Raw genomic sequence first — 21096 nt, forward strand, 5'->3', positions numbered from 1 at the left:
TTGGCGAGTCGATCATACTTCCTCTTCCAAAACTTGGAAGACTGAGGAAGTAGAGAAGTCAATGCATCATCAGGATCATCAATAACCTGGTGCTCAAGGAACTCTATCAAAGCATCCTTCTCTCTGATCTGCTGAAGCAACTCCTCTCGTTCACGGATCCAAGCACGCGAACGGTCTTTGTCTCTCAACTCCTCTACTCCTTGGCTAGGGAGGGTTGAAGGCCCAGCCACAACCAAAGGTGTGGGTCTTGGATACTCATAAGGCATGAGGTACTCAGAAGCTCTCCTCCTAACCCAAGAGGTATAGGGTTCCAAAGCGATACAGTTCTTCGGACCTAGCTCCTTCCTTCCTTTCTTATGGATCTTGCGCCAAGCGCGGACTATCCTGCCCTTCAAGCCTTGGGGATCTTTATCCTCCTGGAAGAACACACCCTCTAACAGAATGTTATTGGGTTTATCCTTTAGGGGGAACCCAAGCTGACGACGTGCCAAAATAGGGTTGTAGTTAATTCCACCGCATGTACCAAGAAGAGGTACATTGGAGAATTCACCACAAGAGTCGATAATCTGCAAACCATCATATACACGGTTGTACCAAAAGATATCATCATTAGTGAGAGACATAAGTCGGATTGTCTGAAACTGTACTTCTTCGTATTCCTTCTTTGCTTATCCATGTCTAAAAATTTGCAAATAGACCTCTTAAGTTCCTTGAAAATTTTCTCATTGTTGATGATATGGATGTGTATGAATGCATGAATGCATGGATGCAACAATCACACTCAAGGTTCAAGCAAATCACACCACACAAAGGTTATGGGATGGATCAAGTCATCCTTAATATCAATCATCCATTTTGGTGGATTATGGTTTACACCTTATTAACACCCAAGTTCCATTGATATTAAGGATACACAAGAACGGGTCAACCACGAATCAAGGGTTTGTTGCGAGTCGTGAGCATGGAGTCTTGGTTAAGAACCACCCAAAGGGAGTGTACTATGGTTAAACCTGACAATCATGTTCTACAAGAGGTTCCCATAGTCATCATCCCATCTTTCGGATATTATTGGATAAACGACTACTCGTATTCCAAAAATATTCTCAAGAGAGACTCTTATGAGTGTAGTATCACGTAACAATCGTATCAAATCTTACACTTGAACGATCTTCGCACTACGTCCTAAAAATAGGCCAAGATGGGCGTGGTAAACTAAGGTCCTTGGCTTCTAAGGCATATATTGGAAAGAGTAATGCCTAACCACGACTACTCGTGTGACATTATTGATCCCACATAACCTCCACCAAGTGAATGGGCTTGCAAGTCAACTTGCTAAGGAATAACTCCACACAAGTCAACAAGACTATGCCATTCTCCTATCCTTAGTGCACTCGAGTTCGGGTATAGAACTCATCTCACAAAGATCACTAAGCATACAAGGAATTAATATTCAAACAATTCAATCATTACATACAATACAGTAATCCTAAATTGCACAAAAATATGTCACAAAGCAATATACCATACAATACAACAAATATGAAAAGTAGGCAAAACCCACTAGGCAAATGATAGGCCCCAGCAGAGTCGCCACTTTTCTGTAGCGGGGTATTTGTTACCATTAGAGATATTGACTAAATCCAAGGTAAACCATACAAGTCGAGTCGCCACCGCACTTCTATTTATCCAAAGGAATGGTTAGAAAGCGAACAAAAACCTAAAAGTTTTATCGAATCAAAAACTAGTAAAAATGTCAGAGAACTGGGTAAGGAGGTTGGTTATGCAATGGGAAGGTTTTAAGCACCCAAAACATCCTAGGTACTCCTAGGGAGCCCTTTTCATAAGTGTTGTTCTAGTCTAAAGGGTGTAGGTATATCTAAAGTACTATTTACTAAAAGGAAGGTTAAAAGAAAATGACTTGCAAGGATGTCGCATCCACTGCCTACGTATCTCATCTGAGTATGAGAATCAGAGTCTTCGTAGCTCGGATACCTATGGGTTACAGATAAGTGTGCTCGGTAAGACGTCGCGTCTTATGCCTACGTATCTCATCTGGAATGAGAATCAGAGCAAAACGTAGTTCGGCTAACTACGGGAACAGGGGTCTCGATTGCAACTAGGGCAAGAGAAAGGGAAGGTCTCGATCGCAATGAGGGCGAGAGAAAAGAATCGCAATAAGGGCAAAAACAAGCAATGATTAGTTGTTAGTCGTCAATCAAACTCGGCAAGACATCGCATCTCGTGCCTACGTATCTCATCTGAACATGAGAATCAGAGTTGTCGTAGTTCGCCTAACTAGGGGTTAAGGATCGCCATCTGAACATGGACTTACAAAAGAGGACACCAGCTGTGTCAAAGGAGGGTGGGCAGTGTGTTCAACGTCCTAGCAGTAGGTGTCACAGCTCGCTGGATCGAGTCTTAGGCAGTTACCTCTTTGCAATAGAACGGACTGACATGCCACAAGATTGGAGACGCACGGAAGGTTTAAAAGTGGGGAAGCTCTGCTCTAGAGTTGTCATGCAATATGGACCTATGTGTTAGGATTTACAAAGGGGAACATCTACCTAATGTTAGCATGCAAAGAATAGGGGAATTCTACCTATGTTATCATACAAAAGGTTCTACCTAGTGCTACCTAAACGAAACAAGAGTCGACAGATGGAGCGCGAAGAGGAATTACGGATAAGGGTAGATGGCGATGCCGGAGGCAATCGACTTACAGGTAGATGGTGATGCCTGAGGCAATCGACTTACAAGAGGATGGATGAATGCGTGTTGGTTCTGTTAAGTTTTGAAAATGATTACTCGACGTTGGATCGAGCTTTTGATCTTATTTTGAAATGGTTATCGGATATTCGTTTTAATTCTTATATTAACAGGTGACTAAAGAAATATAGAAATAAATATTATACACTTTATGGGAGAGGAGTACATTTGTTATGAATGGGGATTGTTCATGGAAAACAAACAATAAGAATATATGCCTCATGTAATACCACAAAATTTACCCTTCATTTTTCCTGAAAAAAAAAAAAAACGAAAAAAGAAAGAAAAAGAAAAGTTAAAAATAAATAAATAAATAAAATTAATTAAATAAATAAATAAAATATAACAAATTTTTTTGGACTTGGGTCTCCCTCATTTGAGCCCACTACCCACGAAAATCAGTCTATAAATACTGAAGTTTCAGTAGAGGAAAACACACTTGGAGTTACACTTGGAGATTCACTTGAGAAAAGGAGGGAAGCAAAATACTCTGAGGTTTCCTTGGAACAAAACCCTGAGGAAAAAGATAGTGAGAGAAAAACTAACAGAGTTCAGAGCAGCCTCCAAACCCTGAAGGGAACTCAACTGCACAGAATCACCTCTGCCTCACATAAACCCTAAAGATTGTTTTGTAAACCTCACGGGTGCAACTCAATTTCAATCAAGCTCTCCAATCAGGTTTGCCATATATCCATCATCTTTATGCCTTTAATTTGAATGCTCTAAATGTATGAGGTATTATGGATGAATTTGATACCCTTTTGATGCATGTGTTTGACAAGAGGTTTAGGCCTCCTACCCTTGATTGCTTTTTGTGAGCTTTTTGTGAATTTTGATGGAATTATTCATGTGGTTACATTTTGATTTAGGGGCAACTCTTGGTTACCCTATTTTGTTTCTCTAACCTGTTTGTTGAGTTTTTTTTGTGAGGGCTCACATGACGTTTGCAGGGATAACTGGCGTGGTTTCCCACTTTATTTGTGGGATACCCCCTGGAGGTTCATTCCGATTACCTGTACTGACCCACTTTCTTTGATGATGTTAGCTTGGAAGGATCTCAGGGTTTATCGTTCCTTTAATTGCTGTTACTTCGAATCTTTATCCGTGTGGTACTTTTACATTTTTCCCGCATTTTACTGCTTTCCTAGCTGGAAGACCTCGATAGGAGGCAATGTTTTTGTGTTTACTTTATGCAGGTTCCTTTGTCCAGGGTTAAGAGCTATGAGGTCTTATCCTCATTACCCTTTTGCATGCGCGTTCCTACAATGCAAACAAACCCTTCATTGATTTTTCTTCTCCATAACACACGTTTACTCCTTCTACTACAGGTGAGTAAGTCTCCAAAGGTCGAGCATCCGGTAGATTGCGTAGTAATGTCGTTCATCCAAAACCCACTCCATAACCCCGTAGTTAGTCGAACTACGGCTTGCTCTGATTCTCATTCCAGATGAGATACGTAGGCATGAGACGCGATGTCTTAGCGAGCACACATCCCCCAACCCATAGGTCAGCCGAGCTACGAAGACTCTGATTCCCATATTCAGATGAGATACGTATGCAGTGGATGCGACATCCGCGCGAGTTATTTCTCTTAACCTTTTTAGTAAATAAACACATTAGGTAAACCCATACCCTTTAGACAAAAACCACAAAAGTGGATCCCGTAGAGTACTATGGATGCGTAGGGGTGCTAATACCTTCCCTTCGCATAACCGACTCCCGAACCCAAGATTTGGTTGCGAGACCCCGTCTTGTCCTTTCCTTTTTCAGGTTTACTTCGAGCGTTTCCTTTCCCTCCTTTGGGATGAATAACGCACGGTGGCGACTCTTCTGTCATTTTCTTTCGCCGGTTGTTTTTTTTCGCATTCCATTTTCCAGGTTGCGACAGCTGGCGACTCTGCTGGAGACCAAGAAGTTGACCTCTTGCTGGTCCATCTTCCCTAAGCGAGTCCCTCCTAGCTTTTGTGATTTCTTGTTCATTGGGTGTTCATGCTTTTGTACATTTATTTACTTACTTGCTTGCATTCATCTGCTGTATCTGTTGGAGCTGTTGTTTGTTTGTTTGTTGGGATGGGATGTTCTATGAGAGATAAGCCCATTACCCAGGCTTGAGTGTACACACAGGTTTTAGAGTGGATAATCATGAGGCTTGCGTGGCATGTTGCTACGTTAAGTCGTTCGTGAAGAACCACACCCAGACGAGGTTTCTCTTGGATATATTATGTCCTACGGATGTTCCGTAACGACATGATGTTCCTTTAGAAATCGTCGACTCTGGTGACCATTTCCCGAGAACTCAGTCGAGGCCTCTCCTCCGAGACGTGATTATGTTAGCTCTGGTGGGCGCATTCTCGCTGATCAATCCGAGGACCCTGAGACTGGGAACTTGCTTTAGGATGTCCTGTTGAGGGGAGTCAGTGGAGGTCTTTTATCCCGTAATAATGCCAAACCTTCAGTGGTAAACGTATTATTCGCGACTGAAGGGCTGAAGTTAACGAACTTCTGTTCTTAGAACCTACCAGTGAGGGGCGGGCTAAATTCAGGAAACCTTAACCTCCAACCAACCCGGTTTTCTGGAGCAGAGCTTTGATCTTGTATTATATTCCTCAGTGGTTTTCTCTTCAGACAGTGTAACCCGGCAGATGTTCAAGCAGATACAGCAATCCTGATTGACATGCCACTGCATTGCATTCACATCATTGCATCACATCATTTTGAATTCATATCATTTAACACATGTTTATCCATTCCTAGGGGTTTACATCTTCTTCTTGATTCTAGTCGGGGTTTTCTTCTTACACTGTTTATCAAATGTGAGGCTGGAATCAAGGGGGTAGAATGCCCTTTGGAATTGATAAACATGTCATTGCATTTACATATTCATTTGCATAACATGTACCGCCGCAGTGTTCTCAGTTGTTTGGTGTTCCATTAGCAGGATAGCTGACTCAGGCATTCACCGATACGGTACCCGAAGGAATCAACAGAGAGCAATGGAGAGCCTACAAGCAGAGCTCGCCGAGATGAAGATTCGCATGAATCAATTCATGGATTTGGTTCAAGGGGTGGCTCAAGGACAGTAGGAGCTTAGATTGTTGGTACAGAGGGATCCCCCTATTACTCAACCGGAGACGTTAGCTGATCCTCCAGCTGGAGAGGCTAATGGTCCCAATGGACCGGGGCCTGTCCCGATCCCGCATGTCAACCTAGATCAACAACCCATTCAGGATGGTCAGGATGATCAGTTCCCCTTGCTTCAGGAAGACTTTGGCATGGACCCCATGTTTAGAAGATTGGAAGAGAGGTTGAAAGCAGTGGAAGGATAGAATCTTCTGGGAGTAGATGTTGCTGACTTGGGGCTGGTCCCAGGTGTGAGAGTGCCACCGAAATTCAAGGTCCCGATATTTGACAAATACCATGGCAGCTCTTGCCCCAAAACTCACGTGCATGCCTATTTCCGTAAAATGGTTGCATACTCTGATGACGAGAAGCTACTTATGTACTTCTTCCAGGATAGCCTAGCTGGGGGCATCCTTGGAATGGTATATGAGGCTGGACAGAGCCCACATCCGTTGCTGGAGGGATTTGGCAGAGGCTTTCGTGAAGCAGTATCAGTATAATGCAGACATGGCTCCGGACAGAACTCAACTTCAGAATCTGTCTCTTAAAAGCAATGAGTGCTTCAGGGAATACACTCAACGCTGGAGGGATACAACTTCTCGTGTTCAGCCTCCTATGTTGGAAAAGGAAATGGCCAACATGTTCATGAATACGCTGCCTGGACCTTATCTGGAGCGTCTGGTGGGGTGCAAACCTTCCAACTTTGCTGATGTGGTCTCTACTGGAGAAAGGGTGGAGAATTACCTAAAGACCTATAAGAGCCAGAGTGGAGGTGGATCCTCATCAGGGGCGAAGAAGCCGTTCATTCAGGGACAGAAGAGGAGAGAAGGGGATGCAAATGCCATATCTTCTTATCAGAACAGGGATAACCGGAGGAATAATTTTCAGAATTATCATCAGCAACCGTATGTTGCGGCTGTGACCATTCCAGCTGCAGCGCCACTACAACAACAATAATCACAACGTCAACCAACTCAGTATCAACAGCAGCAGCAACCGGGTAACAGACCCGCTTATCAACAGAGGCAAAGGATGATGGACCGGCGTTTCGACACCCTTCCAATGTCGTACGCTCAGTTGCTTTCTAGTCTTCAACAACTACAACTTGTGCAACTGCGCACTCTGGCTCCTCCTATTGGTAGACTTCCGGTGGATTACGACGCCAACGCTAGGTGTAGCTTCCACTCTGGGGCACCTGGCCACAATATTGAGAACTGCAAAGCTTTTAAGCACGTAGTTCAAGACCTCATAGATTCAAAGGCCATCGACCTTGCACCAGCTCCAAATGTCGTTAACAATCCCATGCTCGAGCATGGTGGTGCGAACGTTAACATGATAGAGGGAAAAGCCAATTCCATTAAGGATGTGTTAAAGTTGAAGACTCCATTGTTGGATATCAAAGGATGCTTGCTGAAGGCCGATGTTTTCCCCGGTTGTGGGAAGGGTTGTTTGGATTGTGCCACTCAGAGTGGAGGTTGTTTGAAGCTACAACAGGGTATCCAGGCCTTGCTCGACAAAGGTATCCTCCAGGTTGAAGATTTGTCTGTCCAAGAGTCTGTGGAAGAGGTTAAAGCGGGTGCCTCTATCTCATCCTTTAAGCAGGCACGGGCCGTGGTGGATTCAGGTGTTGCTCCCGGTTGGGGGCGTCTGTTGGAATTACCAAGGAAAGAAGATAAGTTTGGGATTGGGTATCAGCCAGTTTTGACTTCAACAACACTTCAGGGGCCGATCACTTTCTCCAGTGCTGGCATCATTCAGTATGGTCAAGTCTCTGCAGTCAACGAAGAAGATGGGGATAGTGATTGTGACATCGACAACTGGGTGCGTCCGAGGATCCCGGGTGAAGTCATCAACAATTGGTCTTCTGAAGAGATTATCCAAGTCACTCTTCTTGAAGAGTAATTTTCTTTGTTTATTCATGCATATTCAAGTCTTACGTTCCGCCCAGGGCGCAATGACTCATTGTAGGGCCCGTTTATGTGACACTTGCATTTTTATCATAAATAAAGGTCGTATTTTTGCATTCAAATATTTCGTTCCCTGTCTTTCTATTTTTCCAGTTTTTCAAAATAAAAAAAATGGCAATGTTTTGTTTAGTTTTCACTTCTTGTTCACACTCATAAGCACATACCATCACTCATGCAGATGCACATCACCGGATCCTATTGATAACGTTTCTGCTACGGCTCGTTTCGACTTTGAAAATCCAATCTTTCAAGCTGAAGAAGAGGGTGATGAAGACTGTGAACTCCTTGAAGAGCTTACCAGGTTATTAAAACAAGAGGAAAGGGTTATTCAACCGCATCAAGAGTCTGTTGAAGTGATTAATCTCGGCACCGAGGACGCCAAGAGAGAAATCAAGATAGGGGCTGCTTTAGAAGACAATGTGAAGAAAGGGCTGATTGAATTGCTGCAAGAATATGTTGACATCTTTGCCTGGTCTTATCAGGACATGCCTGGGCTGGACACAGACATCGTGGTACACCGCTTGCCTCTCAAAGAAGGTTGTCCTCCGGTCAAGCAGAAGCTCAGAAGAACAAGACCAGAGATGGCTGTCAAGATAAAGGAAGAAGTGCAAAAGCAGTTGGATGCAGGGTTTCTAGCAGTCACCAATTATCCGCCATCGGTTGCAAACATCGTCCCAGTACCTAAGAAGGATGGAAAGGTACGGATGTGTGTCGACTACCGGGATCTGAACAGAGCTAGCCCTAAAGATGATTTCCCATTACCTCACATCGACGTTTTGGTGGATAATACAGCTCAGTTCTCGGTATTCTCCTTCATGGATGGTTTTTCTGGCTATAACCAAATCAAGATGGCACCAGAGGACATGGAAAAGACAACTTTCATAACCCCATGGGGCACCTTCTGCTACAAGGTGATGCCGTTTGGTCTGAAAAATGCTGGAGCAACATATCAACGAGCTATGGTGACTCTGTTCCATGATATGATTCATCATGAAATCGAGGTTTATGTGGACGATATGATTGCCAAATCTCAGACAGAAGAAGAACATTTGGTGAATTTGCAGAAACTGTTTGAGCGTTTGAGGAAATTCAAACTGAGACTTAATCCGAACAAGTGCACTTTCGGGGTGAGATCGGGAAAATTGCTGGGTTTTATTGTTAGTGGAAAAGGGATTGAGGTGGATCCCGACAAAGTAAAAGCGTTACAGGAAATGCCAGAGCCAAGAACAGAGAAGCAAGTCCGTAGTTTCTTAGGGAGGTTGAACTACATTGCAAGGTTCATCTCTCACCTAACAACCACGTGTGAGCCAATTTTCAAATTGCTGAGGAAAGATCAGGCTATCAGGTGGAATGAAGATTGTCAAAGGGCTTTCGAGAAGATAAAAGAGTATCTACAGAAACCTCCAATCCTTATACCTCCAGTTCCTGGGAGACCTCTGATAATGTACCTGTCAGTGACCGAGAACTCGATGGGGTGTGTATTGGGACAGCATGACGAGTCTGGTCGAAAAGAGCATGCCATATACTACCTTAGCAAAAAGTTTACCGATTGTGAAGTCAAATATTCGCAGCTTGAGAAAACTTGCTGTGCTTTGGCCTGGGCTGCTCGCCGACTGAGGCAGTATATGTTGAACCATACTACCTTGTTGATTTCTAAGATGGATCCAGTGAAATACATATTCGAGAAGCCAGCTCTCACCGGAAGGGTGGCTCGTTGGCGAATGGTACTGACAGAGTACGACATCCAGTATAGATCCCAGAAAGCCATCAAAGGGAGTATTCTGTCAGACTATCTTGCTCAGCAACCGATTGATGATTATAAGCCAATGAAGTTTGATTTTCCAGATGAAGACATCATGTTCCTCAAGATGAAAGACTGCGAAGAGCCAGTTGTTGAGGAGGGACCTGATCCAGAAGAAAAGTGGACTTTGTTGTTTGATGGGGCTGTCAATGCTAGAGGAAGTGGAATTGGTGTTGTCATTACAACTCCGAAAGGTGCCCACATACCTTTCACCGCTCGTTTGACTTTTGAGTGCACAAATAATGAAGCTGAGTATGAGGCCTGTATCTTGGGTATTGAGCAAGCCATTGATTTGAGAATCAAGACTTTGGACATCTTCGGAGATTCAGCTCTGGTGATCAATCAAGTAAATGGTGATTGGAATACTCTCCAACCCACTCTGGTCCCCTACAGAGACTACACGAGAAGACTGTTGACTTTCTTCACAACAGTAAAATTGTATCATATACCTCGTGATGAGAACCAGATGGCAGACGCACTTGCTACTCTATCCTCCATGATCAAGGTAATTCGCTGGAACCATGCTCCCAGGATCGATGTGATGCGCCTTGACAGGGCCGCATATGTGTTTGCTGCTGAACTGGTAGTCGATGACAAGCCTTGGTATCACGATATCAAGTGCTTTCTGAAGAATCGAGAGTACCCTGCAGGGGCATCCAACAATGACAGAAAGACTTTGAGAAGATTGGCAGGCAGTTTCTTCTTGAACAAAGACGATGTGCTGTATAAGAGGAACTTCGACATGGTTTTGCTCAGATGCGTGGACAGACACGAGGCGGACATGTTAATACAGGAAGTTCATGAAGGTTCCTTCGGTACTCATGCCAGCGGACATGCAATGGCTAAGAAATTGTTGAGAGCGGGTTATTATTGGATGACCATGGAGTCAGATTGCTTCAAATATGCTCGGAAGTGTGATAAATGCCAGATTTATGCTGATAAGGTGCATGTACCGCCAAATCCTCTGAATGTGATGACTTCGCCGTGGCCGTTTTCTATGTGGGGCATTGACATGATTGGAAAGATTGAGCCGACTGCTTCCAATGGGCATCGCTTCATCCTTGTTGCCATCGACTATTTCACGAAGTGGGTCGAGGCAGCGTCGTTCGCGAATGTCACCAGACATGTGGTTGCCCATTTCATTAAGAAAGAAATCATTTGTCGCTATGGGATTCCCGAAAGAATCATTACTGATAATGGTTCTAATCTCAACAACAAAATGATGAAGGAGTTGTGTCAGAACTTCAACATTCAGCATCACAATTCTTCCCCTTACCGCCCTAACATGAACGGCGCTGTTGAGGCGGCAAATAAGAACATAAAGAAGATTGTGCAGAAGATGGTCGTCACGTACAGAGATTGGCATGAGATGCTACCTTTCGCCTTGCATGGGTACCGCACTTCAGTACGTACATCGACCGGGGCAACCCCTTACTCCCTTGTGTATGGTATGGAAGCAGTCCTACCTGTTGAAGTGGAGATTCCTTCTCTAAGAGTCCTGTTGGATGTCAAGTTAGACGAAGCCGAATGGATTCGGACAAGGTTCAATGAGTTGAGTCTTATCGAAGAGAAGCGAATGGCAGCCATTTGTCATGGGCAGTTGTATCAGAGTCGGATGAAGAGAGCCTTTGATCAGAAAGTGCGTCCTCGTTGTTTCCAAGTCGGAGATTTAGTGTTGAAAAGGATCCTTCCTCCTCAGACAGATCACAGGGGCAAGTGGACTCCTAACTATGATGGACCGTATATTGTCACCAAGGTTTTTGATGGTGGGGCTTTAATGCTTGCAACTATGGATGGTGAAAACTTCACTTCCCCTGTGAACTCAGACGCAGTTAAAAAATACTTCGCATAAAATAGACCCGCTGGACAGTAAAAAGAATAGTCCAGGCAAAAAATGGGCATCCCGACGAATCAAGAAAATGAAAAGGTTCGGGCAAAAATTAGGGATTAAAAATGAAAAGATCGTACACCCGGTAAGTTGAAAACCTGAAAAGGCAACTTAGGCAAAAATGGGTATCCCGGTGGATTGAAAACCCGAAAAGGGCGATCCAGGCAAAAGTTAGGGATTAAGCGAATGACTGCGTTCTGAGTTAGTTCTGAATCTCATCTCATGTCGATAACTGGAAATTTTCGAAAGGTAGGAAACAGTCCAATCACCTTTTCAGAAGGCTGATCATCTGGAGGATCTTGAAGACGGGCAAGTCATAACAGAATTGGAACCCAATAGAAATCCATTTCACATTGCCATTAGATTAATTTTTGTTTTTATCTTTTGTGCGATTACCTCTTTCCATGGATTGCTTCCTGATGTAAATGCCTATTCAGAGGCCATTCAATCAATAAAATCATGTTATTCAGTATATCTCTGTTTTCATTTTCATTTTACTGTTTTATTTGCAAAAATGACGTCCGAATTTTTGATAAACATTGCATCATGACACATAAGGGCTTTACAGGTACATGCTTAATAAACATTTAAAATTGCTGTAAATTTTAAGTGCTTTGGATCGTCTATTCAGAACAGATACCCTCGGGGCATTTCCTTAAAATCCCCTGCAGATGATCGTGAATATCTTCCCCAGTGAAGTCGCCAACAGACGAATCTGGTATCTTATCCCTGCAGAGCTGATCAGAGTGTTGGATTCTTCAATCCCCAGCAAGTTCTCACCATTGTACTTCCCCAAGCGTTTGTTTCAGGACATACACTCCCCAGTAGAGTTGACAGTGCCAGACTATATATCCCCAGCGGAGTTGACAGTGCCAGACTGTATCTTCCCAGCAGAAGTGGCTGCTCCTTAGAGTTCGAGGCCAGATCGATAATCCCAATGCCAGATCCATGGTTTCTTTCCTTGAAGCAGAACCTCGGTACCGTATCAGTGTTTTCTTCCCCTGCTGAGTCATCTCTCGCAGATCGTGGTTACCAGAACCACTATCGCTTTCCCCAACAGCAGGTGTTCAGTGTCGTTCTCTCCCCAATCAAAATCTCGGTATTTCGTCATTGCTAGAACACCGTGTGGCGGGTCATTTCCCCACAGAATTCTTTGCGCTGTGCATCTCCAACAGCCTTGCCAGGGTCCAGAAGATGGTGATCATTTCCCCAGTAGATCCCCTTGCCTCAGCTTGGCATTCTACCCAGCATTTCGCATCCCTGCATGTAGAATCATATTGCATTGCATCCTCCCAAATCGCGTAGCATTTCCATTTTCATGGAGCATTACGCCATTGAAAGATTCAAACATACGCATGTAAGCATAAAACATTCTCGGTATCCCAAGTGATAAGCTAGAAGTTGTTTCCAGTACTCAGACTGAAGATTGTTCATGACCCACCTTGGTTATCCCCATCAAGTGTCATTGGCCCATGCGCCGCCTCTATTATCATTCCCTATTTCTGCCAATGTTGACAGGCATGAAATTTCCGATATTCAGATCGAAGTGGCGTTCAGGCTAGTTTTTCGATATTCAGATCGAAGTGGCGTTCAGGCCAGTTTCCGGTATTTAGACCGAAGTGGCATTCAGACCAATTTCCGATATTCAGATCGAAGAAGTTTCCGACGTTCAGGTCGATGCAACTTGTGGCATTCAGGCCAGTTTTCCGATGTTCAGATCGAAGAAGTTTCCGACGTTCAGGTCGATGCAACTTGTGGCATTCAGGCCAGTTTTTCGATGTTCAGATCGAAGAAGTTTCCGACGTTCAGGTCAATGCAACTTGTGGCATTCAGGTCAATTTTCCGATGTTCAGATCGAAGAAGTTTCCGACGTTCAGGTCGATGCAACTTGTAGCATTCAGGCCAGTCTTTCCGATGTTCAGATCGAAGAAGTTTCCGACGTTCAGGTCGATGCAACTTGTGGCATTCAGGCCAATTTTCCGATGTTCAGATCGAAGAAGTTTCCGACGTTCAGGTCGATGCAACTTGTGGCATTCAGGCCAATTTTCCGATGTTCAGATCGAAGAAGTTTCCGACGTTCAGGTCGATGCAACTTGTGGCATTCAGGCCAATTTTCCGATGTTCATATCGAAGAAGTTTCCGACGTTCAGGTCGATGCAACTTGTGGCATTCATGTCAATTTTCCGATGTTCAGATCGAAGAAGTTTCCGACGTTCAGGTCGATGCAACTTGTGGCATTCAGGCCAATTTTCCGATGTTCAGATCGAAGTCCTTTCCAGTATTCAGACTGATGAGTGGCATTCAGGCCATGGTTATTTCTGTGTTACCATTTATTTTGGTATCCAAGTTAACATTCTTTTTCGGTATTCAGACTGACTCTCACCGTACCAGACAGATTCTTCTTTCAAGACCACCTCTTTGCCGATTCTGACAGACATTGTTACTTCACTTCACTTCAGTGCAAATTTTTGGGCTTTTATTGTATTCAATCCCTTGATACCTCGAAAGTACGAAAGCAGCTGCCATCTTCTTTCCGGGTCTCCAGTTGATTGAATAGGGGCAGCTGTAATACCCCAAAATTTACCCTTCATTTTTCCTGAAAAAAGAAGAAGTTAAAAATAAATAAATAAATAAAATTAATTAAATAAATAAATAAAATATAACAAATTTTTTTGGACTTGGGTCTCCCTCATTTGAGCCCACTACCCACGAAAATCAGTCTATAAATACTGAAGTTTCAGTAGAGGAAAACACACTTGGAGTTACACTTGGAGATTCACTTGAGAAAAGGAGGGAAGCAAAATACTCTGAGGTTTCCTTGGAACAAAACCCTGAGGAAAAAGATAGTGAGAGAAGAACTAACAGAGTTCAGAGCAGCCTCCAAACCCTGAAGGGAACTCAACTGCACAGAATCACCTCTGCCTCACATAAACCCTAAAGATTGTTTTGTAAACCTCACGGGTGCAACTCAATTTCAATCAAGCTCTCCAATCAGGTTTGCCATATATCCATCATCTTTATGCCTTTAATTTGAATGCTCTAAATGTATGAGGTATTATGGATGAATTTGATACCCTTTTGATGCATGTGTTTGACAAGAGGTTTAGGCCTCCTACCCTTGATTGCTTTTTGTGAGCTTTTTGTGAATTTTGATGGAATTATTCATGTGGTTACATTTTGATTTAGGGGCAACTCTTGGTTACCCTATTTTGTTTCTCTAACCTGTTTGTTGAGTTTTTTTTGTGAGGGCTCACATGACGTTTGCAGGGATAACTGGCGTGGTTTCCCACTTTATTTATGGGATACCCCCTGGAGGTTCATTCCGATTATATGTACTTGTCGCACCCCAAAATTTGACTTTGGATTTGTTGACCATATCCTGATTAATCTCGTTGTCTCGTATTCATCTCAATTTCTTAAACTTCGCATGACAACTGGTTTGATTAGGTTTTGTGTGTTTTCGTTGCTTACCGCGTTGTATTTCGTTGTTTTAGCAAAACCTGGCCGATATCGTTGCCTCGTATTTATCTCGCTTATCTCTTTTGTGCGTGGCATCGCTTCAATTAGGTTTTGTGCGTTTTTTTAATTGTTTGTTTGTCGGTATTTTGACTGTATTTCGAATATATTAGAGTTTTCGTATGGTCCGATTATTTGTGATTGTGTTTGTCAGTGTTTTCGTGATGTCGTGTTGATTTTATTACTGCCTAGGGTTGTTTAATTAATTACGTGTTGTGCCGTGTGATTTAATCGAGTCTGTTTGAGTCATGTTGTTGATTTTACTGGTTTACCGGTTTACTGGTTTATTGGTTTTATCAATTTGTCTGTTTTGCTGTGCAAATTGTCATCGTTTTTATCGCGTTCGTGTCGCTCGATTTTATCGTATTTTAATCGTGTGTCGTTTAATATTATTTGTGCTTAATATTAATTGTGTTTAGTTGTTAATTAGTTTATTTAATTAGGATTAATATTATATTAGTTTATTATTATTATTATTATATAATATATAAATTATATTATTAATTTATGTTAGATATTTTTTTAGGTTTCCTATTGTTTAAGTAATCTAAATATATATTATTAATTTATGTTAGATATTTTTTTTAGGTTTCCTATTGTTTAAGTAATCTAAATATATATTATTAATTTATGTTAGATATTTTTTTAGGTTTCCTATTGTTTAAGTAATCTAAATATATATATATAGATGTTGTTAGTAAGAAAAGAAGAGGGTGGATCAGTAAGAAAAAACGTGTGGTGAGAGAAACAGAGAATTGAAAAGAAATATTTTTCCAAAAGCATTACCGTATTTCACTTGTTGTTCATTTTCGGTAACCCAAAATCGTCCCGATTATTCACCGAAACACAAAACCGATTTCATATCTTTGAAGTTCGTTGAGTCCAGGTCACAAATATCCAAGGTTCATTTCATTCCGGCGTCGTTTCACCGATCAAAAGCGACGTTAAAGTCAGGTACTCACGAAGGCAGCCAGCACTGCGTCGGTGACAGTTTCCAGCTTTCGGTCGATCATTTGGACGATCAGAAGTTCATCCTCTTCACACAAGGTAATATTCTTCACTTATCTCTAAAATCGGCAAAGTTCCGGCTTGCCGACATGTGTTTTAATATATTATTTATCTATATATATATATATATATATATATATATATATATATATATATATATATATATATATATATATATATATATTATTTTTGTCTATTATATATCTAAATATATATATATATATATATATATATATATATATATATATATATATATATATATATATATATATATATACATACATATATATATATATATATATATATATTTTTGTCTATTATATATTATTTGTCTAAATGTACATATATATTATTTTTGTCTACTATATATTTATTGTCTAAAAATAAATAAATAAATATATATATATATATATATATTATATATATATATATATATATATATATATATATTATATATATATATATATATATATATATATATATATATATATATATATATATATTATATATATATATATATATATATATTATATATATATATATATATATATATATATATATTACTTTTGTTTACTAAATATTGTTTATCTTTTATTATTATTTTGCATATATGTTTTATTTAAGTGTTAGTTAAATTAATTATTTGTTTAAATGTTTATTTTAAATTAAATGTTTATTTATATCAAACGTTTATTTTGTCTAAAGTAAATGTTTATATTGTTTTTTTATATTTGTTTATGTTGTTACTAACCGTTTCGTTTCAGTTTCAACTCGATTAACTCCACTAACTATTCGTAATACTAACTATTCATAGCTAACTGTGTTGTAATAATTTACTTTCTCGCATTTTTTATTTTCTGTATTGTGTGTTTAATCGTATTGTTCACGTTTTATGTTAAAAAATCGAAAAATCCAAAAAAGAGAAACCCGATGCGATTCCAACGGTCGCCGTTTAAGAAACCCCTTTCACACACTCATAAGCTTACTCTTGGGCTTTCCTGTAATGAGCCCATTTATTTATTTCTTTAGGGTTTAGGCTCGTTCAAATCTAAAATCAACAAAACAGACTTTCCCCTTTTCTTTTGGGAGAACTACGTGGATTCTGATTTCTCCATTGCGCATTGGAGATACGTAGGCATGAAGTCTACGACTTTATCGAGTCCAAAAACAATAAAATCAAGTTCTTTTCTCATATCCCCAATCAAACGATCAAAGCGAAAAAAGCAAAGCATTCACATAAACATAAGCAAAAAGGTTCCTGTGGAGTACCACAGATGTAGAGGGTGCTAATACCTTCCCTTTGCATAACCAAACCCCGAACCCGTAACTCTAAAGGGATTTATCGTTATTTTTCCCTTCCTCTTTTTTGGATAAAATAAAAGACGGTGGCGACTCTTGCATTTAAAATATTTTTCAAACGGGTTAAGTTCAATCAATACTTAATCTCGTGAAAAATCCCGCCGCGACAGAATGGCGACTCTGCTGGGGAATTACATGATTAAACTTATTTGAGGGTTTAGCCTATCTTTGCTTATTTATATGTTTGCTTTGTGAATATTTGCTAAATTGTATTGTTTGTAATGTTTATTATTTTGGGTTTTGGGGGATACTTGTGATAAATCCTATACCCGGATTTGGGGCACATTTGAGATAGGATGGATGATAATTCAGGTTGACTTGATAGGAGACAATCCTTACCGAGTTGACTTGAGCCTTTGTCCGCTTGGTGGAGGCCTCTTTGAGGGTGATAGTGCTAAACAAGTCATTTGTGAGGCATTGTTGCTTTCGACGGGCCCGTGAAGCCAAGGACCTTAGTTTACCTTTACCCCATCTTGGCCTTACTTAGGATGTGATGCGGTGACCACTTCGGACCAAAAGTCTGGTTTGGTTGATACGCGATATCACACTCAAGCGAGATTCTTTTGAGAATAATATTGGAAAGCGAGCAGTTGCTTAACCCGGTATTATCCGAAGAAGGATCCATAACCTTGGGAACTTTTAGAACCCGTTTGGCAGGTGAACCTTATAACTTATCTTGGGGCTTTGTCCTAAACTCCATGCTGGTGATGAACTTTGAGCCTTGTATTGTTTGACCATGTTTGTGTTTGTTGCATTCATGCATGACATGCATTCATTCCCATCATTTCAACCTTTTTCCAAGGAACTTAAAGTGAGGATTGCAAATATTGCAGGAAACATGGATTTTGGATGGAGAAGTGTGAAAAAGTACAATCTCATCAATCCAAAGATAGATGAACTAAAGAAACTGGTTTCTTCGATCGCAGATCCTATTGGTTTCAGAGACAGATATGGGGAACTTATATCTTTATTGACACTTAGGATGGAAGAAGGGTTATTGCAGACATTAGTACAGTTCTATGATCCAGTCTATCACTGTTTCACACTCCCAGACTATCAACTCATGCCTACATTGGAAGAGTATGCCCAGTTGCTTCACATCCCAGTTGCTGATACAGTACCTTTCTCTGGTTCAGAAAAGTTACCCGAGCACAGTTCTCTTGCAAAAGTGTTGTACATGAAGAAGTCAGAATTCAAGAATAACTTCACCACCAAAGGAGGACTTTCAGGTTTCACTGCCAAGTTCTTAATGGGGAAGGTTTCTTATTTTGCCAGTCAAGGTTGTGATATTATTATGGAGCATCTGTTCGCCTTGTTGATCTACGGTTTGTTACTATTTCCTAATATTGAAGGTTTTGTGGATTCATATGCTATACGCATCTTCCTAAGTGGTAATCCTGTTCCAACTTTGCTCGGAGACACCTATCATTCCATCCATTACCGTACTTTGAAAGGAGGAGGAACCATAGTCTGCTGTATACCGTTACTCTACAAATGGTTTGTCTCGCATCTTCCTAAGTTAGCTACTTTTTGGGATCGCAAGTCAGGACTTCAGTGGTCACAGAGGATTATGTCTCTTACCCAGTCAGATATTGCATGGTATAGTTGAGTTTTAGATGATGTGAAGATCATTGATAGTTGCGGGGAGTTCCCCAATGTGCCTCTCATGGGCACAAAGGGAATCATTTCTTATAATCCAGTACTTGCTAGGAGACAACTCGGTTACCCTATGAAGGACAAGCCTCCTAACATTCTTTTAGAAGGTATTTTCTTGAGGGATAACGAGGAGGACCCTACCATGAAAGAGAGAGTAGTAAGAGCTTGGCATCGTGTTTGTCGCAAAGGGAGACTTGAATTGGGTAAGAAAGATTGTACCTCCTATGAGCCGTACCTCTAGTGGATCAGAGCCAAAGCTATACAGTTGAAAATGCCATACCCACATCATGATCCTATCAAACCCGCTCCGTTGAAGACCCCCTACCTTCCGCTAGATGACAAAGAAGAACTCCAAGCCACCTTGGAGAGGGTCAAGAAAGAGAGAGACGCTTGGAAGGATAAGGCCCAGGTGCTCGAAATGGAAAATGAAGAACTTCAGAGACAGTTAAAGGAGCAGAGTGGAGAAGATCGTGCAGGTAAACGTCCAAGGGTGCAAGAGGATTTATTTTCCTCAGGCACAACAGATTACTCCCAGATTCCACAGTCCTCAGGTGCATGGAAAGGTCTTGTAGACAGTTTGGTGAAGGAGAAAGCTTTTATGCAGAAGGCCTATGAAGAAAGAATTGAGAGACTTGAAGGACAACTCCTACTTGTTTATGCTCGTCCTGATGACACATGTCCTTAAATGGTTTTCTTGGTTGTATTTTGGGTTGATAACTTTGTATATTTTGATAAAAATGCTTAAAATGAAAAATTTTGTTTTGTTATCAAAAATATTTGCAATTCTATCTTTTCCTTCACTTAGAGTTCCTTGGAAAATCATTCATTTTGCATATCCATGCATCACGTGCATACAGGTTGTCTGTCTTGGTCCAGTCTTCTAACAGTTGCTTCCCGCCAGTAGATCCATTTCAAGCTGACGCATAATTACAACACAAGAGCCAACTACAAAAGAAGAATGGAGATAACAGATAACGAGAATCGAGAATTGAAAGCTCAGGTTGACCGCCTTTCTGCTATGGTCGAGACATTGATAGCAAACCAAGCAGCCCAAGCTGCTCAACTTCAAACAGCACAAGCTCAGGTTGCCGAAGCACAACAGATCCAGGCGCAAGCACATGCAGCAGAGATGTGCAACCAAATGTTAACCGCCCGTCTATAAGCAGAGGAAGCCCAGGCTAGGGCTCAAGTTCATAATTCAGGACAGACTTCGGCACCGAATCAACCTCAAATTCAGAATCAGACAACAGCAGCACCCGTCACTACAGTCATCGCTTCAGAAATCAACGCTGTCCCAGTCACTTCTGTTACCATCACAGCATCCCGTCCTTGGGAAATACCCAGGGATCTTAATCAAGATAGATATCAACAAGAGTTCGTTCCACCAAATGCTCCTGTCTTCACTAATGTGCCTCCCGTTGTTCACTATACTCCTCACCTAGGAGAACCTGTCTATCACGGCCCTACCCCAAGTGAGGATCCTGGTCTCAATGATAGAATGGATGAATTCCAGGATCAGTTTGCGGAATTACAAAAAGAGATAAAAGCTCTTCATGGGAAAGAACTGTTTGGCAGAGATGTAAATGATATGTGTTTGGTTCCAGACGTAAGGATGCCAGCAAAATTTAAACTACCAGAATTTGAAAAGTACAAAGGAAGTTCTTGTCCACAGACCCATTTGGTTATGTACGTGCGAAAGATGTCAATGTACACCAACGACCAAAGGATGCTCATTCATTGTTTTCAAGACAGCCTTACCGGTGCAGCTTTACGCTGGTATATGGGATTAGACAGTTCTCAGATCAAGACTTTCAACAATTTAGGCGAGGCCTTTATCAAACATTACAAATACAACCTTGATAATGTGCCAGACCGAGATCAGTTGAGGTCCATGCAACAAAGAGAAAAGGAGACATTCCGTGAATATGCGCAAAGGTGGCGCGAAATTGCAGCACAGGTTGTTCCACCTATGGAAGAAAAGGAGATGACGAAAGTGTTCTTAAAGACTCTTGATA

The sequence above is a fragment of the Lathyrus oleraceus genome, chromosome 7 (assembly GCF_024323335.1).
Source record: "Lathyrus oleraceus cultivar Zhongwan6 chromosome 7, CAAS_Psat_ZW6_1.0, whole genome shotgun sequence".
Classification (NCBI taxonomy): Eukaryota; Viridiplantae; Streptophyta; class Magnoliopsida; order Fabales; family Fabaceae; genus Lathyrus; species Lathyrus oleraceus.